We start from the raw sequence: 8,439 nt of genomic DNA, 5'->3' as shown, positions 1-8,439 counted from the left end.
GAAACTGTTGACTCCGGAAAATGTTGAGGAACTCAAGAGGGATTACAAAGCTTGGAGAACCGTAAAACCCCTCTGCGATTCCCCGATGCACTGGTGGGAAACAATCAAGACAAACATCAAGTGGTTCTTCATCCTCAAAGGTGTTCAGGAGGCGAGAGGGAGACAGAGGGAATTGTCCTAACTCCAGAAGAGTATGCAAAACCTGCTCCTGTTGCAGTCGATGGGGGTCGATGTCGCGGAGGAACTCGAAGAGGTGAAGGCCTCGCTCTTTGCCTCAGAGTCCTCCAAGATCATCTTCCGCTCCAGAGTCCGCTCCGTCGAGCAGGACGAGACGTGTTCGCGTTTCTTCTTCCAAAAGGTACACAGGGGGAGCTCTGTGATCACCAGCCTAAAGGAAGAAGACGGTTCTGTGACGTTTTCGCAGCCTGACATGCTGAGGATCAGCAAATCCTTCTATGCCAGGCTGTATGACGTTAAGCCCACAGACTGCGCGGCCTCCCAGTCGTTCCTGTTGTCTATCACGGAGGTCCTAGACGACAGCGAGCGAGAGAGTCTGGACCACCCGCTAACTCTGGACGAGATGACAAAGGCCGTCCGGTCCCTTGCGACGAGTAAAACTCCCGGAAGCGACAGCTTACCGGTCGAGTTGTATTCGGCTCTGTGGGACTGGATAGGCCCAGACCTGTTGGGAGTGTACGGAGGTATGTTTCTGGCCGGCAGCATGTCAGAATCGATGAGGAAAGGCATCATCACCCTCATCTGCAAGCAGAAGGGGGAGAGGGAGGAAATCAAAAACTGGCGGCCCATTTCGCTGCTCAATGTGGACTACAAGATCCTGTCAAAGATCATCGCCAACAGGGTCAAGTCTGCCCTTGAGCTGGTGATTCACCCGGACCAGACCTGCGCTGTCCCTGGCAGGAAGATCTCTGATAGCCTCGCGCTACTCAGGGATACGATCGCCTACGTGCGGGACAGGAGGGTGGACACCTGTTTAATCAGCTTAGACCAGGAGAAAGCCTTTGACAGGATATCGCGTACCTGATGGACGTGCTCTCCAAAATGGGATTTGGGGAGGGTATCCGCAATTGGGTCAAACTGCTCTACACAGACATCAGTTGTGCAGTCCGAATCAACGGGTGGGAAACTCAAAGCTTTCCAATCAGATCTGGAGTCAGGCAAGGCTGTCCTCTCTCGGCTGTCTTGTTTGTGTGTTGTATTGAGCCCTTTGCCGAGTCCATCAGGAAGGATGCGGGCATTGGAGGGGTGACGATCCCAGGCAGTGGAGGTGCTCATGTCAAGACCTCCCTGTACATGGACGACGTCGCCGTTTTTTGCTCAGATCTGCAGTCGGTCCGCAGATTGCTCACAATCTGCGACCAGTTTGAACTGGCCTCGGGAGCAAAGGTCAATCGCAGCAAGAGAGAGGCCATGCTCTTTGGCAACTGGACCGACCGAGCCTCCATTCCCTTCACCATCAAGCCAGATTTCCTGAAGGTGTTGGGAATATGGTTCGGAGCGGACAGGGCGTGCGCCAAAAACTGGGACGAGCGTATCGCCAAGGTCAAACAGAAACTGGGATGGTGGAAGCTGCGCTTCCTCTCCATGGCAGGAAAGAACCTGGTCATCAGGAGTGAGGTGCTCTCGGGGTTGCTGCACGTGGCACAGGTCTGGCCCATCCCTCGCTTCTGTGCCGCGGCAGTCACCCGGGCCGTCTTCCACTTTGTCTGGAGGTCCAAAATGGACCATGTCCGCAGAGACACAATGTACAAATCACTGGACAGTGGAGGAAAGGACGTTCTGAACGTGGCCCTCATCCTGATGGCCACCTTTGTGTGCGGCTGCATCAAGCTGCGCACAGACCCCCAGTACGCAAACACCAAGTGTCACTACGTGCTGAGGTTCTACCTGTCCCCGGTGTTGCGAAGGATGGGTCTGGCCACGCTGCCGCGAAACGCCCCAACCAGTTGGACCATGACTGTCCACCTGTCCTTCGTGGAAAAGTTTTTCACAAAACATCCCTTTGACCACAAGGCCATAAAACAGTGGTCAGCACGTAAGGTCCTGGAAGCCCTACGAAAGAAGGAGAGGGTGGACCCTGTCGGGTGGTTCCCTGAGCGGACTGTCCAACTTATTTGGCAGAACGTCTCATCGCCAGAGCTTTCACACAAGCACCAAGACGTAGCTTGGTTGGCGGTGAGGAGGGCCTTACCTGTCAGAGCGTTCATGCACAGCCGACGTATCATCAACACGGCACGCTGCCCCCGAGTCGGCTGCGGAGCGGACGAGACTGTCACCCATCTCTTTCAGTATTGCGCCTTCGCAAGGCAGGTTTGGAAAGAGATGCAGTGGTTGCTGTCGAGGTTCATTCCAAGCAGCTCCGTAACACAGGACTCGGTGCTCTACGGGCTGTTCCCAGGGACGCACACCGAGACAGACATCACCTGCTGCTGGAGGGCCATCAACTCGGTCAAAGACGCTCTTTGGTCTTGCCCAAACATGCTGGTTTTCCAGAGCAAGGAGATGTCCACGTCTGCGTGTTGTAGACTGGCGCAATCTAAGATCCAGGATTACGTGCTGAGGGACGCACTTAAAATTGGTGCAGTCGCCGCAAAGGCACGGTGGGGAAGGGCCACAGTTTAAAGCCCTTCTGCCACGGAAAACCCGGGGGCAGGAATCAGTACAAAACCCCCCTCGGGCTATATTTGTAATTTACTTTTTGTGTACATGGAGCACCATGATCTGTAAACACCTATGTAGTGCCATGTACAATGCAAGGTCTGTTGCGAAATGCATGGTGAAAAGAAAAAATGTAAATGTACCGTCACCCATTCCATGTACTGTACAGTGACACATGAAATGTAATTTGTTGAATGTACTCCAAGGTATCCCGTATTGGACCGAATTGCACTTGAACTGGAAAACAAGGAAATGTAACGAACGGAACTGCCGTCAGCACCCAAATAATAGTGTATGGGATTGCTGACCGCAGCTAAATGTATTGAAATGCCTTTGAATGTACTGTACAGATTTTTTTAATGAATAAAGTATATTTTGAAATTAACATAAAACTATATTTCAATGTATTGTGAAAATTTTATATGAATAAAGTATTTTTGGGAAAAAGAAGTATCTCAGCCCAGGTGCAGTAGATCTGTTCTCTGTCACCATGTGTAGACAAGAACAGGCCCCAGCACTGTGACCAGCATAACGGACTGTTCATTGAAATGGGACTTTGAACTGTACTCTTTTCAATTTAAAATTGGTTTGAAGAAGTGCATCTTTTAACGTACATAGTTTAAAGTCAATTATGATGCGTTTCCATGCCTCTCAGACTTATGTATCAGAAAATGTCAAAAAGAAATGTACTTGTAAACCTTTCTGTAAATTAAGTACCATGTACCGCATTTAAAGTTGTACAGAGTTATATGTAATGTATTTTATGGATTGTATTGAACTGAATTTGGACTAATATTGAATTGTACTGTACTGAATTTTGACGGTATTCAAATATAATTTGACAACGTTTCATCAATAAAGTATATTTTGGAAAAAAAACCATTGGATCAATAGTTGGAGCGGGAGATGGTGGGGCTCCCTCTACCCTGCGAGATGGGAGAGACCACACATTTGTGTAATCTGTCCTCATAACTTAACCCTTGAAGTCCAGTATTGTTCTAGTAAACTTACGGTGCAGTCCCTCCAAGACCAATATATCCCTCCTAGGGAGAGGTGCCCAGAACTGCTCACAGTACTACAGGTGTGGTCTAACCAGAGTTTCATATCGCTCCAGTATAACTTCTACCCCCCTTGTACTCTGGTACTCAAGATAGGAGTAGGAAAGTTGTGGGTTCAAGCTCCACTCCAGAACTTGAGTGCAAAAATCTAGGCTGACACTCCAGTGCAGTGCCGAGGGAATGCTGCTCTGTCGGAGGTGCCATCTTTCTGATGTGACGTTAAACCGATGTGATGAGAAGTCTGCCCTCTCAGGTGGCGCTATTTCGAAGAAGAGCAGGGGAGTTCTCCCCGGTGTCCTGGCCAATATTTATCCCTGAACTAACATCACATAAACAGAGATTATCTGGTCACATTGTTGTTTGTGGGACAAATTGGCTGTTGTGTTTCCTACATTACAACAGTGACTACACTCCAAAAGTAACGTACTTTGGGACGTCATGTGCTCGTGAAAGGTGCAATATAAATGCAAGTCTTTCAGTGGGCAAATGAAGTACAGGCAGACTCGACACCTCTGTTGGATTGATGTCGAACTGGAAACTTGTCGGCAAAGGAGGGTGAGGACACCTGTTGGAAGAGCATGGAACTGCAACACATCGGCACTGCTGCAAAGTTCGCTGCAGTTTCTTTGGGAGAAAAATTAATATTTTCCTTACTTTATTTACAAAACTGTTATTAAAAAAAAAATACATATCTTCAGGAAACAGTCAATTTACAATCACCTATTGTGGAGTAAAGATGAGAGGCATTTAATCAGGAAATATCTGCTTGTTCACCAATTGGAGCAGGTGAATTGCTGAATTGAAAAAGCTCAAATTGATTTAAAACCCCGATTGATTAAAATGCAAAACTCAACAATTCAAATGGAATAAAAAGCTAGTATCAATAATGGTGACCATGAAACTATCGGATTGTCGCAAAAACCCCAAAACAAAATGCAAAAATACAACAGCCCAGGGTGGGATTGATAGAACCCTCTGTCCAGATCCCTGATGATTTTGAACACCTCCATCAAATCTCCTCTCACTCTGCTGCAAGGAGAACAACTCCAGCTTCTCCAGTCTATCCACGTAACTGAAGCCCCTTGTCCCTGGAACCATTCTCGTAAATCTTTTCTGCGCCCTCTCTAAGTCCTTCACATCCTTCCGAAAGTGCGATGCCCAGAATTGGACACGGTGCTCCAGTTCATGAAACAATGTTTTATGAAGATTAATCATAACTTCTTTGCTTTTGTGCTCTGTGGGGCTGATTTTGATGAACTTACCGCCCACTGCCGCTGACATTGCTCTGCTCGGACCGCCCAGTGCCACTTTCGACATGGCCTGGAGCGGGGGAGGGGAGAGCCGCCGGGAAGCACCCGCCGATGTCAGCGGATCACCGGGGCACATAAGTGGACTCCCGCCCGCCGAGGTGCCTGATTGGTGCGGGCGGCAGTCCATTTACGTGCACCGTTCTGTCATCAACATCAATGTAGCCCCAAAACAACGATGGCAACAGAAACAATGCCGCAGAAAAATCAACGCTGGGGCACTCAAAGACCCTGCTAAGAAAGACCGATTCAGCCGGTGCCTCACTGCCAACCTGACGACTCCCAGAGACGCAGAGTGCCCACAGCACTTGCTCTACCCTCAAGGCTTCCGTAATCAGAATCTGCGAAGAGATGCTCGGTCACTCGGCCAGGAAACACCAAGACTGGTTCGACCAGAACGACCGAGATCCAGGAGCTAATTATCCACAAGCGCATGTCATTTCTGAACTTGAAACAGCAACCCAACACGAGAGCAAGAAAGTAGCTCTACAGGCGGCTGAAGGCCGAGGTCCAACAAACAACCCGTCACCTAAAGAAAGATGGTGGCTGGAGAAAGCGCAGGAGATCCAGCAGTTAGGCGACAACCACGACGTGCGAGGATTCTTCAGCGCAGTCAAGACCACCTGTAAGGTGGTAAAAAGTACACTTGAGTAAGAAGCATAAGGGAATAGGAGGTTCTGAGGAACTGGGAGTTCCTCTGTCTTACGGTATGGATTGTAATATTGACTGATTATTTAAAACTCGCTTATGTATGTAAAGCACACTTATGCATTCACTTACATTGGATTAAGAAGAGGGAGGCAGCAATGCCTGATGGTTAATGAACCATCATCAGTAGCCAACAATGCATTGATCCTTTGCACAGACTGATAGAAGATGAAAACATACACTCAGTACTGAAACACAAGGGCAGTGGAGAGTCAACAGCCTAGAAAGACAGCATACCCTGGGAAGCAAGGTCACTCAACATGCCATGAGAAACTGAGGCAAAGTTGAACACATTCCAGAAGATTGACACCATGGGAGATGGACAAGTGGAGGAGGACCACTCAGAGCCAGTCTGAGCAGTCGGCCAATCGGTGGTTTTGTAGGAGGGTCACACAAATCGAAAAATCATATGACTCTTGTACTTTGAAGTGTTGATTGGAACATTTCCCGAGCACGTTCGAATAATAATCCGGTTAATCGAGGTTTCGTCTGCATGATTCCGTGGTCGCTATACAATACGGGCGGGTGTCGATTCCTTATCTCAGGGAGTCCACGTTGAGGAAGAGAAGAACACCACCAACGGCCCAAGCACCCAAGGCCCACCCCACTGCTGGCCAAGGACGGCGAGGCAGTCAGTGCGAAGCTGGACATTTAATTTTTTTTAAATTTCAAAATGTACACTTTATTCATATAAAAATTTGCACGATACATTGGAAGGCAGTTCAGTACATTTGGATGCGGTCAGCAATTCTATACAATACATTTGGATGCTGACGGCAGTTCCGTTCAATAAATTTGCTTGCTTACATGTGGCACTATACGGTACACGGAATGGGTGAGGGTACAGTTACATTTCTTTACAACATATATTACTAAATAGTTGCAGAACTTGCATTATACATGGCACTGCATAGGTGTTTTCAGATCATGGTGCTCTAAGTATACAAAGGTTTACAAGTACAGCCCGAGGGGAGTTTTATACTGATATCAGCCCCTGGGTTTACCGTGGCGGAAGGGCCTTAAACACCGTGCCTTTGCGACAACTGCACCAATTTTTAGTGCGTCCCTCAGCACGTACTCCTAGATCTTGGATTGCACCAGTCTGCAACACGCAGACGTGGATATCTCCTTGCTCTGGAAGACCAGCAAATTTCGGCAAGACCAAAGTACGTCTTTCACCGAGTTGATGGCCCTCCAGCAGCAGGTGATGTCTGTCTCGGTGTGTGTCCCTGGGAACAGCCCATAGAGCACAGAGTCCTGTGTTACGGAGCTGCTTGGGATGAACCTCGACAGCAACCACTACATCTCCTTCCAGATCTGCCTTGCAAAGGGACAGTCCCAAAGGAGATGGATGACAGTCTCATCCGTACCACAGCCAACTTGGAGGCAGCGTGCACGGGGTAGCCTGGAGGAGGAATTCATAGAATGCATACGGGATTGTTTCTTAGAACAGCATGTTACAGAACCTACAAGGGACAAGGGAGCAAGCTATCTTAGATCTGGTCCTGTGTAATGAGACAGGAATAATAAACGATCTCCTAGTAAAATATCCTCTCGGAATGAGTGATCACAGTATGGTTGAATTTGTAATACAGATTGAGGGTGAGGAAGTAGTGTCTCAAACGAGCATACTATGCTTAAACAAAGGGAACTACAGTGGGATGAGGGCAGAGTTGGCTAAAGTAGACTGGAAACACAGACTAAACGGTGGCACAATTGATGAACATTGGAGGACTTTTAAGGAGCTCTTTCATAGTGCTCAACAAAAATATATTCCAATGAAAAAGAAGGGCGGTAAGAGAAGGGATAACCAGCCGTGGATAACCAGGGAAATTAAGGAGAGTATCAAATTAAAAACCAATGCATATAAGGTGGCCAAGGTTAGTGGGAAAATAGAAGATTGGGAAAATTTTAAACGACAGCAAAGAATGACTAAGAAAGCAATAAAGAAAGGAAAGATAGATTACGAAGGTAAACTTGCGCAAAACATAAAAACGGATAGTAAAAGCTTTTACAGATGTATAAAACGGAAAAGAGTGACTAAAGTAAATGTTGATCCCTTAGAAGATGAGAAGGGCGATTTAATAATGGGAAATGTGGAAATGGCTGAGACCTTAAACAATTATTTTGCTTCGGTCTTCACAGTGGAAGACACAGAAACCATGCCAGAAATTGCTGGTCACAGAAATGTGGGAAGGGAGGACCTGGAGACAATCACTATCACTAGGGGGGTTGTGGTGGACAGGCTAATGGGACTGAAGGTAGACAAGTCCCCTGGTCCTGATGAATGCATCCCAGGGTATTCAAAGAGATGGCCGAAGTTATAGCAGATGCATTCGTTATAATCTACCAAAATTCTCTGGACTCTGGGGAGGTACCAGCAGATTGGAAAGCAGCTAATGTAACGCCTCTGTTTAAAAAAGGGGGCAGACAAAAGGCAGGTAACTATAGGCCGGTTAGTTTAACATCTGTAGTGGGGAAAATGCTTGAAACTATCATTAGGGAAGAAATAGCGGGACATCTGGATAGGAATAGTGCAATCAAGCAGACGCAGCATGGATTCATGAAGGGGAAATCATGTTTAACTAATTTACTGGAATTCTTTGAGGATATAACGAGCATGGTGGATAGAGATGTACCGATAGATGTGGTGTATTTAGATTTCCAAAAGGCATTCGATAAGGTGCCAC

The 8,439-nt window shown here is 47.4% G+C and overlaps 1 non-coding gene across 1 annotated transcript; it reads right to left on the bottom strand.

Moving 5' to 3' along the window:
• Positions 1-4,024: 4,024 nt before the first annotated feature.
• Positions 4,025-4,149, bottom strand: LOC139230748 (small nucleolar RNA SNORA5). Its single transcript, XR_011587979.1, has one exon. It is a non-coding gene; the product is annotated as a small nucleolar RNA SNORA5 (small nucleolar RNA).
• Between the last annotated feature and the right edge of the window lie 4,290 nt (positions 4,150-8,439).

The sequence above is a fragment of the Pristiophorus japonicus genome, chromosome 19 (genome assembly GCF_044704955.1).
Source record: "Pristiophorus japonicus isolate sPriJap1 chromosome 19, sPriJap1.hap1, whole genome shotgun sequence".
Lineage (NCBI taxonomy): Eukaryota > Metazoa > Chordata > Chondrichthyes > Pristiophoridae > Pristiophorus > Pristiophorus japonicus.
The sequence above is the reverse complement of the archived record's forward strand: the minus strand, read 5'-3'. Positions and strand labels throughout refer to the sequence as shown.